Source organism: Bufo gargarizans, chromosome 6 (genome assembly GCF_014858855.1).
Source record: "Bufo gargarizans isolate SCDJY-AF-19 chromosome 6, ASM1485885v1, whole genome shotgun sequence".
Taxonomy (NCBI): domain Eukaryota; kingdom Metazoa; phylum Chordata; class Amphibia; order Anura; family Bufonidae; genus Bufo; species Bufo gargarizans.
This window is the reverse complement of record NC_058085.1, coordinates 312263122-312287449: the sequence shown is the minus strand read 5'-3', so window position 1 is coordinate 312287449 and position 24328 is coordinate 312263122. Positions and strand designations below refer to the sequence as shown.

The 24328-nt window shown below is 44.5% G+C and overlaps 1 long non-coding RNA gene across 1 annotated transcript; it reads left to right on the top strand.

The window, feature by feature from the left end:
- The first annotated feature begins 3275 nt into the window (after positions 1-3275).
- On the top strand, positions 3276-18373 carry LOC122941748. The gene is made up of 3 exons (XR_006390515.1): positions 3276-3368; positions 6764-7161; positions 18295-18373. It is a non-coding gene; the product is annotated as an uncharacterized LOC122941748 (long non-coding RNA).
- The last annotated feature ends 5955 nt before the right edge of the window (positions 18374-24328 follow it).

Here is a 24328-nt window from a genome sequence, read left to right as displayed (position 1 = left end):
CGGGCAGGTAGGCTCCTGCAAAGCGGGTGGTCTACCCCGGGCACGTTTGGCTCCCAACCTCCCACTGCTGCCTCGCTGCTAACACCCGACCACGCTACCGACTTTTTGGCTTCGCCGCTGGCTCACACACAAGCTGCCACCCTCTTCTCTCGATGATGATGAAGCCCCTTCCTCACCCGGCTCCCAATTGTGCTCGACTACATTATCATTGAGTACTGTATTCACGTTATTGATGTCCTCCTCAACAGTCTCTGAGCCAAGAGCCTGACCGCTTGTAACCCCAGCTCCCAGACCACTCTCCTCATCACTACTTGCCCGCCTAGCGAAGGAAGCAGTGGATGTCTCCTACAGATCTTAGCTGGGCAGTAGCTGCTGACTCTCCTCACTGTATGGTGGAGCTGAGCCCACAGCTTATAATTCTTCTCTGGCTGAGGGAACAGATAAGGACAGAGGCAGGTTGAGGACGGGTGAGGGCACAGGGCCTGCTCCCAGGGCCTGCCAACTAAAGGTTGTGTCTGACGAACCCACCGAGTCTCGGCTGGGGGTGTCTGATGTCACTTGGGACGAAGTGGATGACCAAGTCAACCAATCAAGAACGGCTGGGTTGCTGGTCAAGACACGACCGCTAGATGACATCGGGAGCTCAGGCCTCTTGAAGTGACCCCTCCTGTCACTCTGCTGCGACCTGTGCCTGCACCAGAAATATTTAGGCCTCTGCCCCTCCCCTGTGCAGAGCCAGTCACTTCTCTGTCTGACATACTGTTAGATGAAATAAATAAATAAAAAGCGAAATTAATACACCCCAAAAAAGGCTTTAGAACATATAACTGCACCGCTGAACGGCAAATAATACTTTTTGTTTTCCACTAATACACGCCAAAAAAGGCTGTAATTTTCTCACTTCACCACACGACAGCTAAAAATACCTTATTTTTGCACTAATACACCCCAAAAAACGGCTTTAGAATATATAACTGCACCACTGAACGGCAAATAAGCCCTTATTTTCCTTACCACTTATACACACCAAAAAAGGCTTTAGAACAGATATGCTCAACCTGCGGCCCTCCAGCTGTTGCAAAACTACAACTCCCAGCATGCCCAAACAGCATACAGCTATCAGCCTACAGCAGGGAAGATACCAACAATGGTACCAGCAGAGTCAGACAGCGATACAGAATCAGATACAGATACAGATCCACAGACAGGCAAGGCATAGCAAAGGCAGAAGCGGTTACCTGCGCTGCAAGCGATAGAAGCTAAGCGGCCCCAGGCAGAGCTGCACACGGATGGCGATTCCCCCTTGGGGGAAGCCAGGGACCCTCTTCCGAAGGCAGACATAAAACAAGCAGTTATAGACATGGACAGACATTGACAAGAAAATAAACAGACGCAGATAAGCTAATGGACACAGCAGGACAGACATTGGACAGGATAAATCGGAAGCAATTAAGCACTGTCAGGCTCTCAGATGCAGTTACGCACTGCTAGGCGAACAGGGAACAGACCATAAGAAGATACGTAGCAAGAACAGAACAGATTAAGACATAACATGATATAATACAGGGCAGGTACAGACAGAACAGGACATGGCCTAAACAAAATACAGAATACAACAATGAAAACCTAGGCAGAACTATACAAACAGGCAGATGGTAAGACCCCTTGGGTCAACAGCAAGGAGCTACACCTAGAACGGAACAGGACAAAATAACAAACAAAATAGAATTGACCACAGGAACAGGACACCATGGGAGAAATAGGTGCTAAACGAGTGCACCTGCAGGAACAGGCCCACCCACAACTCAGGAGGATTAATCCTATCAGGCCAGGAACAGAACACAAGCAAAAGCACCGGACGTCGCCCCAGGCAACCGGCATACATGGAACACCGCTGCCAGAACGCGAGGGCATACAACAATCCGGGCACAAGAAACGAACCACAGAACACAATCAGGGAGGGAAAACATACACAGGCGGTTCAACACGGATACCGCATGGTGTCATAAACTTCTTTACTCCAAACCGTATCTTTCTTATTTACTTTATATAAATATGCACTCAATGATTACTCCAACTTTCATTGTTTCAATAATCTTTATTTAAATGGATAATATAGGCCACAGTGTTATACATGTTACTTTAAATTATTAAATGACTACCAATAACACAACTTTCATGAAACTGACCAATAAACATCATCACATAGCCCACTCAAAGAGTGACTATTCCCCCTTACGCCATAAAGCATAGCTAAATGGCTAAGACACACCATGGCCTATCTCTATTAAGTTTTGTAAACCTATGTTAAGTATGTCTAAACCTATGTCTGACAATGATAGCTTGCTTTCATTGTACAAACCTTCAACGAAACCCTCCCATTCCTGATGTCTGCAAGACAGGTTATTATTATCAATCATGAATTTTTCCATGTTTCTATTCACACACTTTCTTATCTTCTCCATAAATGATAGCTGACCAGATTTCCATTCCTATTTAGGAATAATATCTGACAGGGCTAGTTTAGACTGATGTAATAACGCTTGTACATTAAACATAGTGTTTTTCCATTCTTTTAGGAACAAGTGTGTGCTTATTCTTCCTATATCGTCGGTACCTACGTGAAATATAACTAAGCTGGGTTCCGGCCAAAACCCAGAGACAGAAACACAAAAAGAATAAATTTTGTGTAAACAAATACCTGGTATACCTTTCCAAAATATTATAGTGTTATTCCCTAAACCCAAATTGTCAGATTTGAACCTCATCGTAGACCGCTGGCAGGCCGCTGTGATGAGTTTGTTCCCTATGATCCATACGATCTTCAATTCTGTAAAATAATTAAGATAACAGTTCAGGTCTGATGTATAAACGATATCTCTTAGATTTCCACCTGCCTATCTTCTTTATTGTGCTCTCATTCAAACCTAGTCTATAAGCATGTGTAGCTGCTCCTATCCTGAAATAGTGTGCAGAAAGCTTTTCCTCAGATAAATTAAATTGTTCCTTGCATTTTGACAAGATAAAGTTAAACTGGAAAGCAGTCAACTGAGAATTGTCCAGATGCTTAAACAATAGTCCTGGAGTATTAGACCTAACACTGCCCATTCTTTCATTGCTATGACAGGACACAACTTAATAGAACGGGATTTATTTAGATGTAACCATGCTCCTTTTCCAAGTTGATCAGTCTTAGATCTTTTAATTAATAAACTGATACTATTCCTATGTAACATTAAGTCATTGAATAATAACGGATGATGTTTTATTTTTAGCTGAAATCTCACTAATACGGAGAACTCCAAAGAAGGAAGTAAAAAAAGCCACCATGAACAACGAGGTCTCATATTGCAAGGAGCATACCTTAGGTAAGTATTCTATAAACTTTTCCAGATTCTCAAATGACAATGGTTTGGTCCTAATCTTTTTATGTCCCAGTCTTTTCGACCCTTTAATTATTTGTTTTACAAGAAAATTTGAAGTAAACGGTGTAACGTTAATTATCTTCTGAAAAAAGGAGATACCACTTATAATTTTTTGAATACAAGCTCCCCTTTTCCCAGACTTCAAGAGGTTTTGTATAAAGTGAAGCAAGTGAATCTAATTATTCTCTTTATGATTAAAATTATTAATTGAGCAAAAGACTTGCCATTTATACCATGCCGCTGCGTATGCAGTCCATGTAGATGTTGACAATGAATTGGATAATAGATTGCTCATACATTTTAAGTCAAGTTCCAAAATCTGGTCGGGCATGGGATTCCGAATCTGTCTGCCTCCGGGACGAGTGTTCTGAACATTGAAAAATTCTGTTGGGATAAAGAGTCTGCTATTATATTAGATCTCCCTTCAATGTATTTAGCCTTTAACCATGTTATTGTGTAAACAAAGCAAAACAATTTGTCTGAGTATGTGGGTGACCATATCACTTTTTGGTGTTTGGCAATTTATAGAAAATACAACACCTTTATTATCAGAAAACAGCAAAATTCTCCTATTTTTAAAATAATCCTGCCAAATAGTTAAGGCGACTAGAACTTGGAATAGTTCTAAAAAATTGATGTTCTTCATGAATGATTTTCCCAACCAAGTGATAGGCAATTTCTCAGCCGACCATTGATTTTGAAAACTAGCCCTATAACCTATAGATGCAGCAGAATCTGTGGATAAATGCAGGGAGTCTGAATCTATAAATTCCCCCTGCCAAATGGTTCTACCATTAAACTTTTCAAAAATCTGTAACCAAAGAGATATATCTTCCTTCAATTGAACAGTTATTCTGATATGATCCATGGGACTTTTTTTTTTACCAGCGGTAGCTGCATACATTCTTTTAGAGAAGATTCTCCCCATTGGTATTACCCTGGATATAAAGTTTAAGGATCCTAAAACAGATTAAATACGCTTCTAAGTAGTCTTTTCTGATAACATCAGATTATGTAATTGTATCTTAGTAGTATTAATCTTTTCCTCCGGGATGCTAAACTCCATATTCACAGAATCGATATAAATTCCAAGGAATTTTATATATCTAGTCGGTAAGACCAATTTTTCCTCTGCCAACGGGATGTTAAAATATTCAGCTATATCTCTGAATGTATTCACAAAATGTATGCAATCATTAGAGTTGTCCTGACCAATAAATAAAAAATCGTCAAGATAATGAAAAACATTTCCTGAATTGTAATGACATTCAACCAGCCAGTGAAGGAAGGTGGCAAATGCTTCAAAGTAATAGCATGAAAGTGAAAGTCCCACTGGCAGGGCCTTATCGTAATAATATTTATCAAATTTAAACCCTAAGGAGTTATAACCATCTGGGTTTATGGGAAGCAACCTAAATGCTGATTTAATGTCTGTTTTAGCCAATAAAGCGTTACTTCCCGCTTTACAGAGTAAAGAAAGTGCAAAATTAAAAGATGCATAATGTACTCTTGTCGCTTCTTTATCTATCATATCATTCATAGAATAGTCTTTGGGATAGGAGAGGTTATGAATAAGCCGATATGAGTTCACTTCTTGTTTAGGTACTAATTCTGAAAAGGCGGGAATAAAAAGGGGCCAGCCACTCTATTTTCAGCAATCTCTTTATCAATTTTTTCTCTAACAATATGTTTGGCATTCTCAACTACTAAACAACCAGAACCGATAAAAGTAGGGACAAAAAATCCTACTGAAAATCCATCAATTAACATATGGGCCTTCATTTTGTCTGGATACTGTTTTAAATGGTAGATGAGCCTTGGGAGGTTCAAAGGTGTCACCTCCTCTATTTGTCTCCTTATTAGACGGGTGTCCGTGTTTTTTAAAACACTTTGTTGCCGGATGGTTGCCGGCACAAAAACTGCATTCATGCCTGTACCTGCAATTTGTTTGCCAGCGACAAAAGGATGTGTTGAATGCAAAGCAGATACCTTTTCTAACAGATTCTTGACGAAAAAAGATTGTTACGCTGTGGTAACATTAAAGGGGTTGTCCGGGTTCAGAGCTGAACCCGGACATACCCTTATTTTCACCCCGGCAGCCCTCCTGAGCCTGGCATCGGAGCATCTCATGCTCCGATGCGCTCCAGTGCCCTGCACTAGATCGCGCAGGGCACAGGCTCTTGTGTTTTCAATAACACACTGCCGGGCTGTAACTTCCGCCCAGCAGTGTGTTCAGTGACGTCACCGGCTCTGAGGGGCGGGCTTTAGCTCTGCCCTAGCCGTTTTACTGGCTAGGGCAGAGCCAAATCCCGCCCATCAGTGCCGGTGACGTCACCGGGCTGCCTGTCAGCCCCATAGAGAGCCCGGTATGTCACCGGAACTCAGAAAAATGCCTTTGCCCTGCGCGATTTAGCGCAGGGCAAAGGAGAGCATCGGAGCATGAACTGCTCCGATGCTCATGTCAGGGGGGCTGCCGGGGTGAAAATGGAGGGATGTCCAGGTTCAGCTCTGAACCTGGACAACCCCTTTAAGTTTATCCACAGACCAACATCTTTATATCCCCATTTCAGTTCAGGATATTCCGCCAATTTCTGCCTGAATGACTCATCGTGATTAATCCAAGCTGTTCCACCAAAATTTTAATAGGCTTCCAAGGCACTGTCTAAATGTTTGAATAATCCACTACAATATAGTGGATATTTCTCACCTAAAACCGTCACATAAATAGTTGGATGGTTCTTTTTCCTTTCTTCCTCATCTTTCTTATCAGATTTAACAGTATCTTTAGAAGATAGGAGTAAAGTAAATAAGTCCAAATATTCCCTTTTCCTAATTTTTTCCTTTATTTGTTGGGATAAATCAAATCCCAATGGTGAGATCTGACACGGCATTGCTTCTTTTAAAGACATTTCCTTAATGCCCATGCCAGATTCTAAAGATGGGATAAAACATTTATCCTCTAGCATTCTTATTTTGTTTTCACTTGGAAATTGAACTTCGTTACTTTTATTAATTTTGTCGTGCGCAACCACAGATACTGTGTCACTATCTGGAGAAGACCAGACAGACTTTGCACTATGACTAAGTACTAAGATGTAAATTGCTTTGTAGTAAAGTGTCATCCATGAGTGTCATTAATCTTACCATTCTTAGTATCATCAGTTGCTGGTCTGCTATTGACGGTTGCGGTGGTCCTGGCAGTTAATTCAGGAGACCAATGACGGTTGTAACTGCCTCTCTGATGTTCCCTCGAGCTGTGTGGCGCAGAAAACTTTTTATTCCTGCGTTTTACAGCCTGGCTGAGGGGGTGAATAACTCCTTTTTTCCTTTCTTTTCAGCGACCGGAGGAAGCGGGGGCGGGGCCTCAACGTTGAGTCGCTCTGCAATGATGTCAGAGTGGCGAGCCGGCTCTGCACTCCTAAAAGGATAGGCAGCGCAGACCGGATCAGTTGATTGAAGATCCGGATGAGAGTCAGCAGGCATTTCCAGGCACCTCTTGAGCCACGTTTCTCCTCCAGATGATTCCGCTCTGCAGATAACTTCCCTGAGGAGTTCTTCCATGTCGGAGTCTTCAGATTCCAGTCCGGGTCTCGTCGCTGCCGTTATCTGAATGCGTACCAACTGTCATTCGCTCTCTTTTATAGGTACTCACGAGCCAGCTTGGATTACCTCCTATCAGGTGAAGATCTTTCCCGCACGAGTTCTGCAGACTGCACCACTTGGCATCTGTTACCAGGTAAGAACCACATAGTATAAGTAATTGCACATGCAATTAACAGGCGTCATGACACCATGTCACCCCTTAATTGCATCCGCAATAAGGTATGATCAGCCAGCACGCAGCCCTAAGTAACCAGCCTACACAGGAGGGCAGCCTGCAGCCAGTACACAAGAGGACAAGCAGACAGCCTACGCAGTAACTCAGGCACAGAGAAGCGCGCTATTACCCTATTACCCAGGCTGTACACTGCCCTATTGGACCCTAAGCATGAAGAAATTCGGATTCGGTGCAAATCAAAATTTTTCATGAAATTCGGATCGAATTCCACTTCGTCAACTTCGATTCGCTCATCTCTAGTCATCACCTAGGGAGCTTAGTGAACAGGGAAACAACAGGTCTCCACAATGAAGCAGATTGTGGCTGTCTCGCCCATAACACTACACCAATACCGCTCTCTGACGGTCTAGTAGTATGTATAGGATGACTTTTTAGAAATAACATGTTAAGATTAAGGATGAGCGGATCCGTGGATGTTCGGGTTCACCGGGTTTGGCCCAACTTTGGGTCAAAGTTCGGGTTCGGGACCCGAACTCGAACCCAAGCCCAAACCCCATTGAAGTCAATGGGGACCTGAACTTTGGTGCACTAAAATGGCTGTAAAATAGTCATAGTAAAGGCTAGAAGGCTGCAAAAGGAAGCAAAATGGGGGTAAGAGCAGGACAGTTACCCTGCAAACAAATGTAGATAGGGAAATTACTTAAAATAACATAGAATAAAAAAAAATAAGGCGGAGGTCAAAGTGGAGTAGGAGGTTGAGGAGGCGGTGGATGTGGCAGTGTAGGTGGAAGCGGCAGGGGAAGGAGGAGGAGATAGCTAACACTGTTTTTGTTGTTTTTTTTTATATAAATTTGGGAAGACCCTAAAACATTGGGAAATAGACAAGAGAATGCAAAGAGAAAGTGCGCTTGAGTATAAGAATGGTTGGGTGTGGCCGGTATACTTGTCTACTCAGCACAAGGTACGGACAAGTCCTGTGGGATCCATGCCTGGTTCATTTTAATGAATGTGAGCTTGTCCACATTGGCTGTGGACAGGCGGCTGCGCTTGTCTGTGATCACCCCCCTGACTTGCTAAACACACGTTCGGACAATACACTGGCTGCAGGGCAGGCCAGCACCTCCAAGGCGTAAAGGGCAAGCTCAGGCCATGTGCCCAATTTAGAGACCCAGAAGTTGAATGGGGCAGACCCATCAGTCAGTATGTGTAGGCATGTGCACACGTACTGTTCCACCATGTTGCTGAAATGCCTCCTGCTAAGACGTTCCGTATCAGCTGGTGTTGTTGGTTGTTGTGACGTGCTGACAAAGCTTTTCCACATTTCGGCCATGCTAACCCTCCCTTCTGAGGTGCTGGCAGTGCCCCAGCTGTGTTGGCGACTTCTTCCTCCTCCTCCTCTACCTTTGCCTTGTGCTTCCACTGAGCCTCCGCTGTCAGGTGTCAATGCCATCAGCAGTACATCTACCATCGTGTGTTTGTACTCGCGCATCTTCCAATCACGCGCCAGTGACGGAATTAAGGACAGCACGTTGGGATCAAGTAGGGTGGCCACCGAGTAATCAGCACTGGTTAGAATGTGGGCAAATCGTGATGCAAGCACTGGAGCATGTAATCCCTCATGTGTGCCAGGCTTCTCAGAGGCAACGACAAGTTGTCCTCTGTGGGAGGTTTATCATCTGTGTCCTCTGTTTCCCCCCAGCCACGATCCTATAAGAATGTGGGGCAAGGGACCTTAAATGTATTACTCTGCTATGTTGTAAATTGTATAATTACTGCAACATCTCACTTTGGTCAGTAGATGGCAGCAAAGGATAAGATTATAAAAGTCTTCATTGGAGCTGCCTATCAGAGGAATACTAATAACCTATTTAGTTTGCAAAGTTGGAAAATAGCTAATTTATTGGCTGTGTTGGACCCTTACAGGTGTGATAGCAAACTAAATGTGCAGGTTTGACACTGCACTTAGCAAATGACTTACTGTATCACACTCTCCCTGTGTAAGGGGAGGAGGTTTCTCTTGAAGCAGGAAGTGAGCAGACGGAGGCTTGGTGCTGCTGGAAACCACAAGGGATCATCTCTGCTGAATCTGGAAGGGAATGGACTGGCTCACAGTGGAGACTGGCGACAGCACGAAGGGGAGGTTTGCAGCGACAACCCCAGGAGTGTCGTGTCTGTAGGGTGCAGTTCTGGAGTAGACCAGGAAATAAGAAAAAGCACCAAGAACCTGCTCAAGGAACTGTAAGTGCGGTTTTGCTGCATCACATTGCACCACACTGTTGAAGTGGCATTTGGACATACAATAACGCTCCAAGTACAGTTACATTGCAGTGAACTAATGCATGGCCCTAAGGGACACCTTCCTATCTCACTGGCTGCTCATAGGGTGTTATATGCTGTAAACTGGAGTAAGGATTAAAGTTATAAGAGACAGACATCATTTCCCTGTGGATTACAAATAGTATTGTGCAATACTTAGGGTGCACCCCAACAAGGAACTCATCAAGGAACATACAAGTGCAGCTGGACTTTGGGGAAAACATTAAATTTACTGGTTTATTGTTAGACAGTGTTACATTTACTGTTGGTTTATTCTCAGTGTACCAAACTGTTTTATAGATTCTCAGCTTTTTACTACATTGTTCAGTAAACTCAACAGCTGGGAAAGAACCGTTGTCTGTGTCTGTGTCTGTGTGGCATTGTGTACCCTCTGTACCTGTAGGCCCAGCCCTCGGTTTTCTTTCATTCCATTGATGCCTATAAGCTGCTTGGGGTGCCACAATACTGTGAACATGGTTCATCCTCATCATCATCCTCCAGAACTGTGCCCTGGCTGGACAGTTGTGTACCTGGCCTCTGTTGGTGCAGGAACCCACCCTCCGAGCCACTTGTGAATGACTGGCCTGATAACCGTGGAAATGATCTTTCTTCTTCCTCCTATGCCACATCCTCTTTCATCATCACCCGAAGTGGTTTTTTTTTCAAGGAGACAGAGAAGTGGGATAGTAACGCTAAGGACTGCGTCATCATCACTGGCCATGTTGATGGAGTACTCAAAACAGCACAACACGGCACACACGTCCCGCATGGAGGCCCACTCGGTGGTGGTGAAGTGGTGCTGTTCCACAGAGCGGCTCACCCGTGCGTGCTGCAGCTGAGACTCCACTATCGCCTGCTGCTGCTTGCACAGTCTGGCCAGCATGTGCAAGGTGGAGTTCCACCTTGTGGGTACGTCGCATTTCAGGCAGTGAGCGGGAAGGCCGAAGTTACTCTGCAATGCAGACAGGTGAGCAGCAGCAGTTATGACATATCAGGATAATTTTTCAGGAACCTCTGCACCACCAGATTCAGCACATACGGCAGACAAGGGATGTGCGTCAAACCGGCTAGCCCCAGAGCTGCTACGAGATTTTTCCCATTATTGCACACCACCAGGCTGGTCTTGAGGATCAGCGTCACCAACCACTCATCGATCTGTTGTTCCATGCCCATCCACAGCTCCTGCACGGTGTGGGGTTTTGCCCCCAAACAGATGAGTTTCAAAACTGCCTGCAGTCGTTTACCCCTGGCTGTGCTGAAGTTGTTACATAGTACACAAGGCCGAAAAAAGACATTTGTCCATCCAGTTCGGCCTGTTATCCTGCAAGTTGATCCAGAGGAAGGAAAAAAAAAACCCTGTGAGGTAGAAGCCAATTTTCCTCACTTTAGGGGAATAAAAAATTCCTTCCCGACTCCAATCAGGCAATCAGAATAATTCCCTGGATCAACGACCCCTCTCTAGTAGCTATAGCCTGTAATATTATTACGCTCCAGAAATACATCCAGGCCCCTCTTGAATTCCTTTACTGTACTCACCATCACCACCTCCTCAGGCAGAGAGATCCATAGTCTCACTGCTCTTACCGTAAAGAATCCTCTTCTATGTTTGTGTACAAACCTTCTTTCCTCCAGACGCAGAGGATGTCCCCTCGTCACAGTCACAGTCCTGGGGATAAATAGATGATGGGATAGATCTCTGTACTGAGCCCTGATATATTTATACTTTTTAATTAGATCTCCCCTCAGTCATCTTTTTTCTAAAGTGAATAACCCTAATTTTGATAATCTTTCAGGGTACTGTAGTTGCCCAATTCCAGTTATTACTTTAGTTGCCCTCCTCTGGACCTTCTCCAGCTCTGCTATGTCTGCCTTGTTTACAGGAGCCCAGAACTGTACACAGTACTCCATGTGTGGTCTGACTAGCGATTTGTAAAGTGGCAGGACTATGTTGTTATCACGGGCATCTATACCCCTTCTGATGCAACCCATTATCTTATTGGCCTTGGCAGCAGCTGCCTGACACTGGTTTCTACAGCTTAGTTTGCTGTTTATTAAAATTCCTAGATTCTTATCCATGTCAGTGTTACCGAGTGTTTTATCATTTAGTATGTACGGGTGACTTGCATTATTCCTTCCCATGTGCATAACTTTACATTTGTCAGTGTTAAACCTCATCTGCCACTTATCTGCCCAAGCCTCCAATCTATCCAGATCCCTCTGTAGTAGTACGCTGTGGTGAAGTTGTTACGCTGACCGGATGAGGAGGAGGTAAAGAAGGAAGCGAAGTAGGAGGAGTAAGCAACAGGAGGCAACAAGAAATGTCCTGCAATCCTCGGTGGAGGTAGGACATGCGCCAAACTGCCATCGTCTCAGGCCCAGCCGCCAATGCATTTACCCAATGTGCAGTTAGGGAGATATAATGTCCCTGCATGTGCTTACTGGTCCTTGTATCGGTGGTTATGTGGACGTTGCCACAGATGGCATTGCGCAGTGCACACCTGATTTTGTCGGCCAGTTGGTTGTGCAGGGCATGGATGGTTTGCATGGAAAAGTAGTGGCTGGGAACCACGTACTGTGGGACAGCCACCACAATCAGGTTTTTAAAAGTCTCTGTCTCCACCAAATGGAATGACAGCATTTCAAAGGCCAGGAATTTTGAAATGCTGGCATTCAGGGCCAAGGATCGCGGGTGGGTAGGGGGGGTACTTTTTTTTTTTCTTCAGTGCTTGGGGGGTGGACAGCTGAACACTTCCATGGGACATTGTGGAGATGCTTGGTGATGGTGACGGACGTGGTGGCGTTGCTGCCTTATCCTCTGTTTGCGGAGTGGCAGGTGCCACTGTCACTCCAGGTGGGGAGGAAGCGGCCAAGACCAGAAGAGGAAGCAAGAGGAGTCTGGGATCTTTTGTGGTTTTTCAGGTGTTTACTCCACTGTAGCTTGTGATTTGCATTTAGATGCCTGGTCATGCAGGTGGTGCTCAAGTTTAGAACATTTATGCCTTACATCTGGTTCTGATTGCAGAGCGTGCAAACCACTCGCATCTTGACGTCAGCACATTGTCTGAAGAACTGCCACATCAGGGAACTCCTTGGAGCTGGCTTTGGTGTGCTCAGTCCCTGGATGCGGTGGGCAGTAGCAGGCATACTGGCTAGGGAACGGCCACTCTGCTTTTGCACCCTGCTCCCTCTTTTGCAGTGCGGCTGGCGCTGTGTGACCACCACCTCTTCCTCCAAACTGCACACATCACTCGCATGACCTTGATTCCATGTGGGGTCTAGGACCTCATCATCCTCCACATCATTTTCCACCCACTCTTCACCCCTGCTCTGCTTGCTATTCTGCACACGACAGAAAACCGACACCTGTGTTTTGTCATCATCATCAGAGACTTGCTGCGGTGGTCCTCCCATGTCCACATCCTGAAACATAAGGGGTATCAGTGCCCTCAATCTCTTCCACTTCTGGGGAAGGGCTAAGTGGTAGGCCCACGGAAACCCCGCCAGCAGAAACATCAAAAAGCATAAGAGACTGCTGCATGACTTGGGGCTCAGGCTGCTTGGCTGATTTGCAAGGGGGTGAGGTGAAAGACAGATGCCCATGGACTGCAGGTACCAACTCTGCGGTTTCAATGTGAAGGAACTGGAGGCACTGTCAGCCATCCAATCTACTACCGCCTCTACTTGTTCTAGCCTCACCATTCGTACACCGGTATTCGGGCCTACAAAATTACTCTGAACGTCCTGTCGTCTACGTGCACCTGGGGAAGGTGTTTTACTTGGGCGTGTATCTGGCACAGATCGACCACATACTCTCCCTGCAACAGGTGCTCCACCAACACCAGCAGCACCAGGGCCAGGGGCGGACACAGGCAGCAAAGGGCACCTGTGCAAAGGATGTACCTGCCCCCCCCCCCCCCACCAAACCATACATACAAATATAAACATATATGTGCAAATAAAAAACATCTTGTGAATATGTTTACAATATGTATATATATTCTTTTCATAATAGGTCATGCCTCTAACTCTGCCCAAAGCATAACTATACACACCCAGTCCCCTTAGTGCCCCCACACAGTAATTATTCCCCCTTTGTGCCAGTACATAGTAGTTATAGTTATAGTAGTACATAGTCCAGATATGTGCCCCCTCACAGTAGTAATGGTCAGATATGTGCCCCTTCACAGGAAGTTAAAAAAATATACTCACCTAGTTCCTCATGATCACAGTTCAGCCGCTGGCGCTCCACAGCAGTAGCAAGATGTAGTGTCACACATTGCTCTGCTGGTCTGTGTAGGAGGAGGAGCACAGCAGATTCCCGGCCGCACCGCTCCTCCTCATACACATTGTGATGTGTGACACTACATCCTGCTACTGCTGTGGAGCCAGGCCCATATTTAGATTTGATGCTGTCCTAGGCACTTTAGTGCCAGCTTTCTCCCCCCAATGAAGTCCATAAATTGCTCCCTAGGCCATTAGCTATCACTCAGGACTCCCTCATACACTTGGACAATTAAAGGACGCTCAAGCTTGATAAAGACCAGAAGGTCGAAACGTTGTGGTGATTTTGGTGGAATAAACGCAAGAAAATATTGAAGAAATTGGAGTGCCGCGGTTTCCTTTTATGTCCTGATAATTAATAACTAACAGTCAAATTAACTATATTAATTTCCCTGTCACATATGCAGGGCACATGTATCTCACAACAAAAATGGGTATGTGTCACCGGCTGAACTTACAGTCAGATTAACTTTCTCTGTCACATATGCATAACTTTTATATTTTTATGTCAGGGGTACAAAAAGGCACCCTTTTTGTACCCCTGACATAAAAATATGTCGCTATAGGTCACCCACAGAATTAACAGCCAGATTTATTATTATATGTCTGTGTCAGAGGTGCAAAGCTTGTGTATTGCACCCACAAAAAATCATTATAGAGGCCGGGTCACATGATGCAAAACAAATAGCCAGATTCCTAACACTCTTTCTCGCTTCAGCTGCCTGCTTCCTGTCCCTGCAATACTCGGAGCTGATGGGCGGTGCTACACGTGATCCAGCTTGTATAGAGGCCGGGTCACATGATGCACCGGCCAATCACATCCATGCCATTACTAGGCATGGCTGTGATGGCTTCTAAGTACCCACAGCTTAAAAAGCTTCTTGATTGGCTGCCCTACAGCCTTTCAAAAGCTTTATTAAATGCCCGAACAACAAACTCAAACTTTTCCGGTAAAGTTCGGGTCAGGGTACTTTACAGTTCGGGTTCGCTCAACACTAGTTAAGATATAATAGCTCCTAAAATAATTATGATGAAGTCTCTTCACAAAATATCCTACAATATTCAGGACTAATCTGGGGTTATAAGATAAGATAAATTTTTATATTAGAGATGAAAGAACTGATTAGTTAGAATCAAAATTTGACTAAAATGCAGAGTGTCTGAGCATGGGAGCATGGGAGCGTCTGAGCGTTTGACGTAGGACGCCAGGCTCCGCCCCCCCCTCGTCTCCTGCTGCCCTCGGTGCCCGCTCGGGGCTCGCTCGCTTGTCGCGGTGTCGATAGCTCCTGCCCGCCTGCCATCTGCCTGCCGTCTGCCGTGCTGTGCCCGGTCGAGTTCCCGCTCGCTTGCTGTGCTGGGGAATGGTGAACCCTGATGGAGGACGTGCCTGCCCGTAACGGGAGACCGCTGCCAGTCGGGAAGGAGGAGGATATCGATGTCGGGGTGGTGAGAGCCCTCGACTAGAGGAGAGCTGGAGCGCCGACACTGTGCAGCGTGACATGGTTTAGTGTCTATACTGTTTGCTGGCATGATTTTGGCTGAATGGTCTCTTGGGAGCTGTTAAATAATGTCCCTATGAGTCCACTGCTGGTGTGAGCGTGGGGCCTGGGATTCGGCTAACGCTGCGCTATCATTGCACACGGTGTGTAGGAGGGGGGTTTGAAGAGTTGAGTGTAGAGGTGAAGGGATTCCCTCAACTTTCAGAGGTATTTAAAACGGGGTAACCCCTGTGGAAAGTGAAACAATCAGAGAAGAGGGAAAAAGCAGGAATCAGTGACAAGGAAGATTTGTGGCTGGTGATATGATACCTCATTTGAAACGACTTTGATTTCAACAGAATCGCCTATATACTATAACACCGCTTCTGGTTATAAGTTCCCTGGATTGCCCCTTGTGGGTAACTGCCCTCACCACCTCCTAGGTTGCGGTCTAATTAAGTACTAACTTTTTGGAGGATAACCCTCTCCTCCGCCTGTTGCGCTATTCCAGTGTTGCGGAGTTGATCCTCTTTTTTTCTCCCTCCTTTTCTTCCTTGCCTGACTAATATTAAAAGAACTGTTCCGGACAAGATCCTGCTTCAATATTCGCGGTTTGTAAGAACCAGAATATAAGAATAACAACTGGAGCGAACCTTGTTTTTCTTTTCATATAGATTACTAATGGATACTAATACTAATAAGACTAATTTGTATGATATTACAGAACTTTTCTTAATTAACCTGGATGGATGCTAAGGTTAATTGGACGCCTGGACACTGCTGCATGGGATCTAATGTCTAAAATATCTGTGTTTCTTTTTTTTTTTTTTTTTTTTCTTTTTTTTCCTCTCCTTTGTTTCTCTCCTCTTTTTGTGTATTCCCAAGGTTTTTGTACGGATACTTGGGGTTGTTGAACTTGTTGGTCATTGACCTTGTCTATTGTGTGTCCAGGTCTTGACCCCATATTTGTATCCATTTGTATTTATCAGTAACGGTTGAGGGGGGTAGTGACCTGTTGTTCAAGGGGGAGGGGGGGAGAGTAGTGGGAGGAAAGATGCCCCCAAAGAAAAGAGATGAACAGCGTGCCCCTACAGGTACGAATAGTAGGAGGTTAGGGACAGGATTAGAGGTTGGGTTGAAACAACAGGGATTAAGTAAATTCCTGGCCCCCAGCTCCCCAGGTTCTAGCCCCCTACAGAAGCAGAAAAATACAGTGTTACAGTCCCAAGTCGCGACACAAGAAAACGGATCCCCGGGTGAGGTGGGGGATCAGGGAGCAATGGGGGTCGACACAGAAATAGACACAAAAATGATGAAGGACATATTTTGCACTGTCTCGAGGATGGAAAAATTAATGGGGAATATGGTCGTACAGATCGGGGCAGTGCAAACGGATGTCAGTGTAATAAGGGATGAGATGGAGAAAATAAGGCAGCGATTGCACGAGATGGAAAAAAGGATTCCCGCCCTGGAGGTTTCGGTTTGTGATTTAGAGAAACAGGTCATATCCTTAAAACAGACGAATATTAAGATGGAACAAAAACTGATAAATCAAGAGGATAGGGCAAGGAGAACGAACATAAGATGTGTCGGGATCCCAGAGCAGGCAGAAGGGGATAATTGTATTGAATTCATGGAGAAATGGAAAAGGGACAATTCTAGAGAGGGTATTCTTTCCCCTTTGTTTGCCATTGAGAGAGCACATAGGGTCCCCACAAAAAGAGGGCAGCCAGGGGGATATCCTAGACACATGCTGATTAAATTCCTACTGGCGAAGGACCGGGATAGAGTATTGTCGGATGCCCGTACTTCCGAAAAGTATCGGATGCACGGTGAAAAGATAAGACTCTTCCCGGATTACTCAGCCGATACGAATGCTCGTAGGAAAGAGTATATAAGTGTTAAAAAGAGATTAAGGGAGGCAGGATTGAAGTATAGTTTACTCTTTCCGGCAAAATTAAGGGTCGAATACAAAGGAAAGTCGGAATTTTTTCAGACACCATCGGAAGCTAAGGAATGGGCGGACGGGTTGGGTCTTTGAGGGTAAGGTGCGGGGGGGGGGGATAAGGAGCAATATGCATAGTAATGGAGTCGCCCCAACCGCCTAAGTGTGGTCAGGGGGGCTATTTAAGGGGGGGGAAGTGGGGGGGGGAGAGAGAGGACGGTGGAGAGGGATATAATTTTTTTTTTATTTTTTTTTCTATCCCCCCTGCTAGATGGTCAGGATTCTTTCATTGAATGTGAGAGGTATGAGAGATAGAGTAAAGAGATACGCTATCCTGGAGTGGGTGAAGGGGTTCTTGCCGGCTGTCGTGTGCCTCCAAGAGACACACTTGGATAAAGATTTGTTAAGGTGGTTAGAGAAGAGATGGATAGTTTCTGGGTACCACTCGGTTCATACCACCTTTTCTAGAGGGGTCTCAATCTTGGTACATCGCGGGATTAGATTTGAGTGTGTTTCGTGCGAGGCGGACAGCTGCGGCAGGTACCTCTTTTTGCAGTGCAATATAGAAGGGATTAAAATAGTAATTGCAAATATATATATTCCACCACCATATAAGCCAGATGTTTTGTATGAACTACATAGATTTATGTTGAACAGACAAGAATGTATAATGGTAGCGATAGGAGATTACAACGTGGTAATGGACCCACTAAAGGATAGGCTCTCTAGCAGAGGGGGAAGAATACAGAATGTGGATTTGTTCAAACTGGTCTCGGAATTTAACTGGATAGATGTGTGGCGCCAACAGAACCCGGAGGAATCTATGTATTCCTGTTATTCTAAAACCCACCAATCTTGGTCAAGAATAGATATGGTGTTGGGGAATAAAAATCTAATGCTCCAAAATAGGATCAAGATAAAATACCTACCTATGGTTCTTTCAGATCACAGTGCAGTGGTAATGGAACTAGTAAAAAGAACAATTTTCCCTTGTTTAAGTTCAACGCCCATTGGTTGTCTTTTATTACAGATACGGATAGTATAATCGAGGAAATGATTTTTTTTTTCCAGGAGAATAATAATTCCTCCAGTAGGCTGATAGTCTGGGACACAGCCAAGGCAGTCCTGAGAGGACTTCTGTTCAAAAAGGTAAATTATTGGAAAAAGTGTAATAAGGAAAGTTTTAATCTAATGGAAAATAAAGTACAAGAAGTAAGAAGGGCATATATGATTAACCCCATTGAACAAAATAGGAAGGAATGGGAGGAAGAACAGGAAAAATTAAAAATATACCAACTTGAGAAAAGTAGGAAAGAACTGTTCTTCCAAGGGTTTAGATTGGCATCAGAAGGAGAGAAAGTAGGAAAAATTTTGGCAGGAATCGTAAAAAATCAAAGAGGCAAATCTTGGATGGGGGCAATTAGAGATAACAACGATAGAATAATGTGTTAAAAAGGTTTTTAAGGAGTATTTCCAGGAACTATATGCAACTAGGGCCCGATATTCAAGTCTAGATCTTGATTTATATCTTGATCAGGTTGCCTGGAGAAAGATATCCCAGGCCCAAAAGGAATATTTGGATAGAGAAATATCAATTGTTGAAATTTATGAAGTTTTGGGCAATGTAAAACCCGCAAAAACACCAGGGTGCGACGGCCTTCCTTTTGAAATATATAAGACCTTTGCTCGGGTATTAATACCGGAATTAATAACAACATTGAAGGAGGCGCAAAGGATAGCGGAGTTACCAGACTCCATGAAAGAGGCAATTATTACATTGATCCCAAAAAAAGGTAAAGAACCATTAGACCCTGGTTCCTATAGACCAATATCCTTGCTGAACACAGATGTTAAAATCCTGGCAAAGGTCTTGGCAGGGAGACTCTCCAAGGTGATTAAAGGTGTAATTCACGAAGATCAGACCGGTTTTTTACCAGGTAGAACGATATATTCAAATATAAGAAGGTTGTACTTGAATATTGAGGCCAATCGTACAGAACCAGGTGATAAAGCAATACTTTCATTGGATGCCCAAAAGGCTTTTGATTGTATCGAATGGGAGTATTTATGGGCAGTTTTGAAAGGGATTGGTATAGGGGATGGATTTATAAAATGGATTCAGCTAATATATTCCAACCCAAGGGCTAGAGTGATGGTGGACGGGAGTTTGTCCCTGCCTCTTGCCCTTTATCGGGGCACCAGGCAGGGATGCCCTCTTTCCCCATTATTATTTGCTATAGCAATTGAGCCTCTTGCAAATATAATAAGAGATGATAGGGAGATAAAAGGTTTTCAATATTCGGGAGGAGATGAAAAACTATTAATGTATGCCGACGATATTCTGTTATTTATGCATAACACAGGGGATCAGTTTAGTAGAGTATTAGATAAAATAGATAAGTTTGGCTTTTTTTCTGGATTAAATATTAACTGGGCGAAATCTCACATGATGGTATTGGGGGAGGGGCAGCTAGGGAGAGACTTAAGAGTTCAAGTACTTGAGAAACACGAGAGTTTTAAATATTTGGGTATACAATTTTCTAGTAATATAGAGGATTATGAAAAATTAAATGTACTCCCGGTAATAAAAGAACTTAGAACTAAAATACATATCTGGAAAAGACTACCACTCTCTATTCAAGGTCGGGTAAATTTAATAAAAATGATCTTTTTACCAAAGGTACTGTATGTGTTACAAAACGCCCCAATAAGACTCCCGCAGAAGACATTTAAGTTATTGGACCGCCTAATGGGGGAATTTATATGGAAGGGCTCTACCCCTAGGATAAAAAAGGAAGTGCTCCAGCTCCCAGTGAGAGAGGGTGGGTTGGCGGTTCCTAACTGGTTTTTGTATTATTTGATAACACAATATAGTCAGATAAGAGATAGTTTGAATAGTTTAGTGGGGAGACACATATTAAGTAAAATGGGTTGGGGAGGGGAATTAAATCATTTAGAGATAATGGAATCGGGTACATTGGACAAAAATAATATAGGAAATGCTATTATGAACACAATGGAGCACATTTGGGGGCAGATTAAAAAACTACTTGGGATAAAAGGTTTTCTTCAATATACACCCATTTGGAAAAATTTAAATTTAAAAGAGTTACAAACACTTAGGAGGTACATTGATTGGGAAAAAAAGGGGATAAAATACCTATCTCAAGTAATCGAAGATGACAAACTGAAGGATTTTAACACACTGGTTAGGGAGTTTGGGATTCCTCAAAAGGATATCTATAAATACTTCCAGCTTAGGAACGCGTTAAGGATAGGGGTAAATTTGGACAAATACAGAAAGGAACAATCAGATCTAATAGATAAATTTACTGAGAGTGGAGAAAAAAGTGGTATAGCAAAAAAAAGATATAGGATATTGATGGAAGGAAAGAGAGAACGGACTATAATATTGGCTCAAAAAAAATGGGAAGAAGAACTTCAACCTTTTTTTTTCTGATGAGAAATGGCAAGATGCTCTTAGAAACTATCCAATGGTGTCAGATAGGGGTTCACATAAAATATCACAGTTCTTTATAGTACATAGATTACATCGTTCTCCTAAGATCTTAAAGAGAATGGGGGTCAGAATGTTGGACAATTGCCCAAAATGTGGGGAAGGGGGGGCAGATTTAATACACTGTTTCTGGAGATGTCCCAGACTTTTTAGATATTGGAAGGAGATTCTAGAGACTGTTGCGATATTCCTGGAGGTTCAGGTGACTGAAGATCCAGTAGTATGTATATTGGGAGCAATAGAACATCTGAAATTAAAGAAGGAGGTTCGAGTGGTTCTGAGTAAAGTACTATTTCAGGCTAGACTTCTTATACTTAGGAAATGGATAAAAGAAGACCCGCCCACAGTGGGACAGTGGCGAGCAGCAGTAGAAAACCTTATTAAAATCCACCGGGTTTCGGGGTGCCACACTAAAAATCCAACGGGACTTGAGGAGGTTTGGAACAAATGGCCATACTAGGTAGAGTTGTGTTTTTTTTTTTGTTTTTTTTTCTCTCTCTCCTTCTCTTCCGTTCTCTCTCTCCCCCTCCCTCCCCTGGGGTGGGGGGTGGGTGGTTGGGTGATATTACATGATATTTTTTATAGTAGTAATATGGAATATGTTCTATTATGCTATGTTATTGATCTGATGAAAGATTTTATGTCTTAAAAAAGAAAAGAATAAAGGTTATATAAAAAAAAAGAATCAAAATTTGAGCCAAATCTTTTAAAAACTTTTGATTCGATTCAGGAGAATGCTATATGCAGGAGAGAGAGAGAGAGAGAGAGAGAGAAAAGACATGCACTTATAGTCTATATGAAGTTTAGAGACATTGATATGAGTGCTGTTATATGTTGCCTCCATATGGCACAGTAGTATAGGGATAACAAAACCTCCATAATATGGCATTGGGTACCACATGACATGGTTGTGAAATGGGTCCAGGATACATCACAGAGGTCTGGATCTTGATTGGTTCCTAGCAATGAAACACTTGGCAGAATAAAGGATTTTGTACTAAAAGTCCTCCAGGATCTGCTTCGCAGCTATGTAATGTATTGCTTTGTAATCCCAGGAAGCCATACACGGAAAGAGGTTTTCTCACTTCAGACATTGATGTCATATACAACTGGTATACCAATGCCTGATAGATCCGAGTCTCACCTTTGGGAATGGCCTCTATCAGAGCTTGTCCCGCTCCACCCCGTACCACTGGACGCCACATCTAAGCCTTAATAGGTGGTGGATTTATGGAAACAGCTGAGCTCGCTGCCACCTCTTGCCGTCTGGAAAAGAATATGGCTCAACAAATGCTTATAAGCGGTTAAGGGTATATTAGACTGTCAGATTTTATGCCCAATGATCGGTAATGAGCGTTACCGATGATCTGGCAGTCTGCCCGTTCATCAGACAGCATGCTGGAAAATATAGATTTAACGGGTACAGATCACGCTGTCTAATAGTGATCTGCCGCTGGCACTGCGCTGTCCTGCATGGGCAGGAGCAATGGCATAGCGGATTACATTGCCGCATGTAATTGCAGCGGTGTCCTCTGCTACCTATCTGCCGAATGCCGGGAGTGAACACGAGCTAGCAACATCTGGGTTCTGTTCCCATGACCTATTGCCATTAGTGGATCCTGTGCTATCTGTCTCCAGCTTTATAATACAGCTGTTACTTTTCATTGTAATGCTATCTTTGATGATAATGAGATAACTGCTGAGAGGTGATCTCTACAGGCTTACTGTATGAGCTTAGTGGTCCGTGTGAGAACTGTAAGATTTGAATAACTATTTTTAAATATAAACATTAAACTGAAAAATACAAAAAGCTACCAAAAATGTATGCAAACATACATGATGGATTTTTACAAATGTGTCAATTTCTGATAATATTTAAAAGGAGAGAATATTTAAAAGAAGAAAAACTGCTACAAGAGGACATAGTTTTAAATTAAAGGGGCAAAGGTTTAATAGTAATATCAGGAAGTCAGGGCCGGCGCCACCAGTAAGGCGAACTAGGCAGTCGCCTAGGGCGCCATTTAGCAGGGGGCGCCCATTGCGGCTTAAAAAAAAACACGTTGTTTATAATTTAAGTTCGGGCGGCCGGCCGGCGGCACCCTTCATGCTGCGCTGCGCCGCCTGAGCGGCTGAGGGTGAGCGCTTTGCAGCTCTAAAGAATCTCCGGCCGGGCGGCTCACAGTCACTGCTGTCGTCTGAGTCTGACTAGTGAGTAGTGAGTCAGTGACTAACTGCGGTCTGCGAGGCTGCGCCTGCTGTGCACAGTGCTAGCTTACCTTACCTGGCTCTGGCTGGCTGCAGAGGGTGGAACGGAGGCGGAGCTCTGCCGCCCTCCCAGGCTCCCTGAATGATCTTGAATCGATCTGAACTGTCTGAACCCCCTGACCCCTCCCACCCTTGAGCACGTCACGTGAGAGAGAGAGAGAGAGAGAGAGAGAGAGGGATGGAGGCAAAGCGAAGGAGGCAGAGAAGGCTGCACACTGAGCAGCAGCCCAGCAGCCACCAGCAATTTGCCTCCCCCGACCCCCAGTGCGGCAGCAGCGGCGGCAGTGCCTAAAGTCCTAGACAGTTCTTCTGGGACAGAACAGAACAGAAGTGGGCTCCAGTCCAGACCATCCTACCTGGATTGGAGTGCAGCAGGACAGGTGCAGCTGCTTTCTTCTTCCCCAGGACGGATGGATGGACCCCAGGGCGACATTGGTGAATTACTACCTACCCTGTGTTTGTCTCCAGGAGGACCAGTCCCCAGAGCCAGACTGCAGGCGAGACCAGCTCATCTTATTGTCCTGGACTGGTAAGTAGTCAGTAGACAATGCAATATGTTTATTTACTGTATTTTTTTGTCTTATAAGATGCACTCCCCCCTCCCCCCAAAAAGTGGGGGGAAAATGGCCGTGCGTCTTATAAAGCGGATTGCGGATACTTCGCTGGCCGCTATGCTGCACAGCGCGGCCAGCGAAGTATCAGTGTGGAGGGAGGAGGCGGGGACACTCATGGCGGGGCCCGGTGCAGTGACTCTACTCTAATACACCGGGCCCCGTAGCTGAGGAGGGAGCTGCCGGTCTGCGCCGTCTTAATGCTATACATAAGTTACTACAGTAAGTACAGTACAGTAATTGCGGACCCATTCGGATTGAATGTACTTAACAGCTGCGGTGGGGCCCGGTGTATTAGAGTAGAATCTCTGCATCGGGCCCCACCATGAGTGTCTCCGCCTCCTCCCTCCACACTGATGCATCTGATGGATGACACCATAAGTGTCTGTACATGACACTTATGGTGTCATCCACAGATCCTCCCATAACAGTGCGTCCTCCACAGATCCCTCATAACAGTGTGTCCTCCACAGATCCCCCATAACAGTGCGTCATCCACAGATCCCCCATAACAGTGTGTCCTCCACAGATCCCCCATAACAGTGCGTCATCCACAGATCCCCCATAACAGTGCGTCATCCACAGATCCTCCATAACAGTGCGTCATCCACAGATCCTCCCATAACAGTGTCATCCACAGATCCCGCATAAGTGTGCATCATCCACAGATCCCCCCCATAACAGTGCGTCCTCCACAGATCCCCCCCATAAC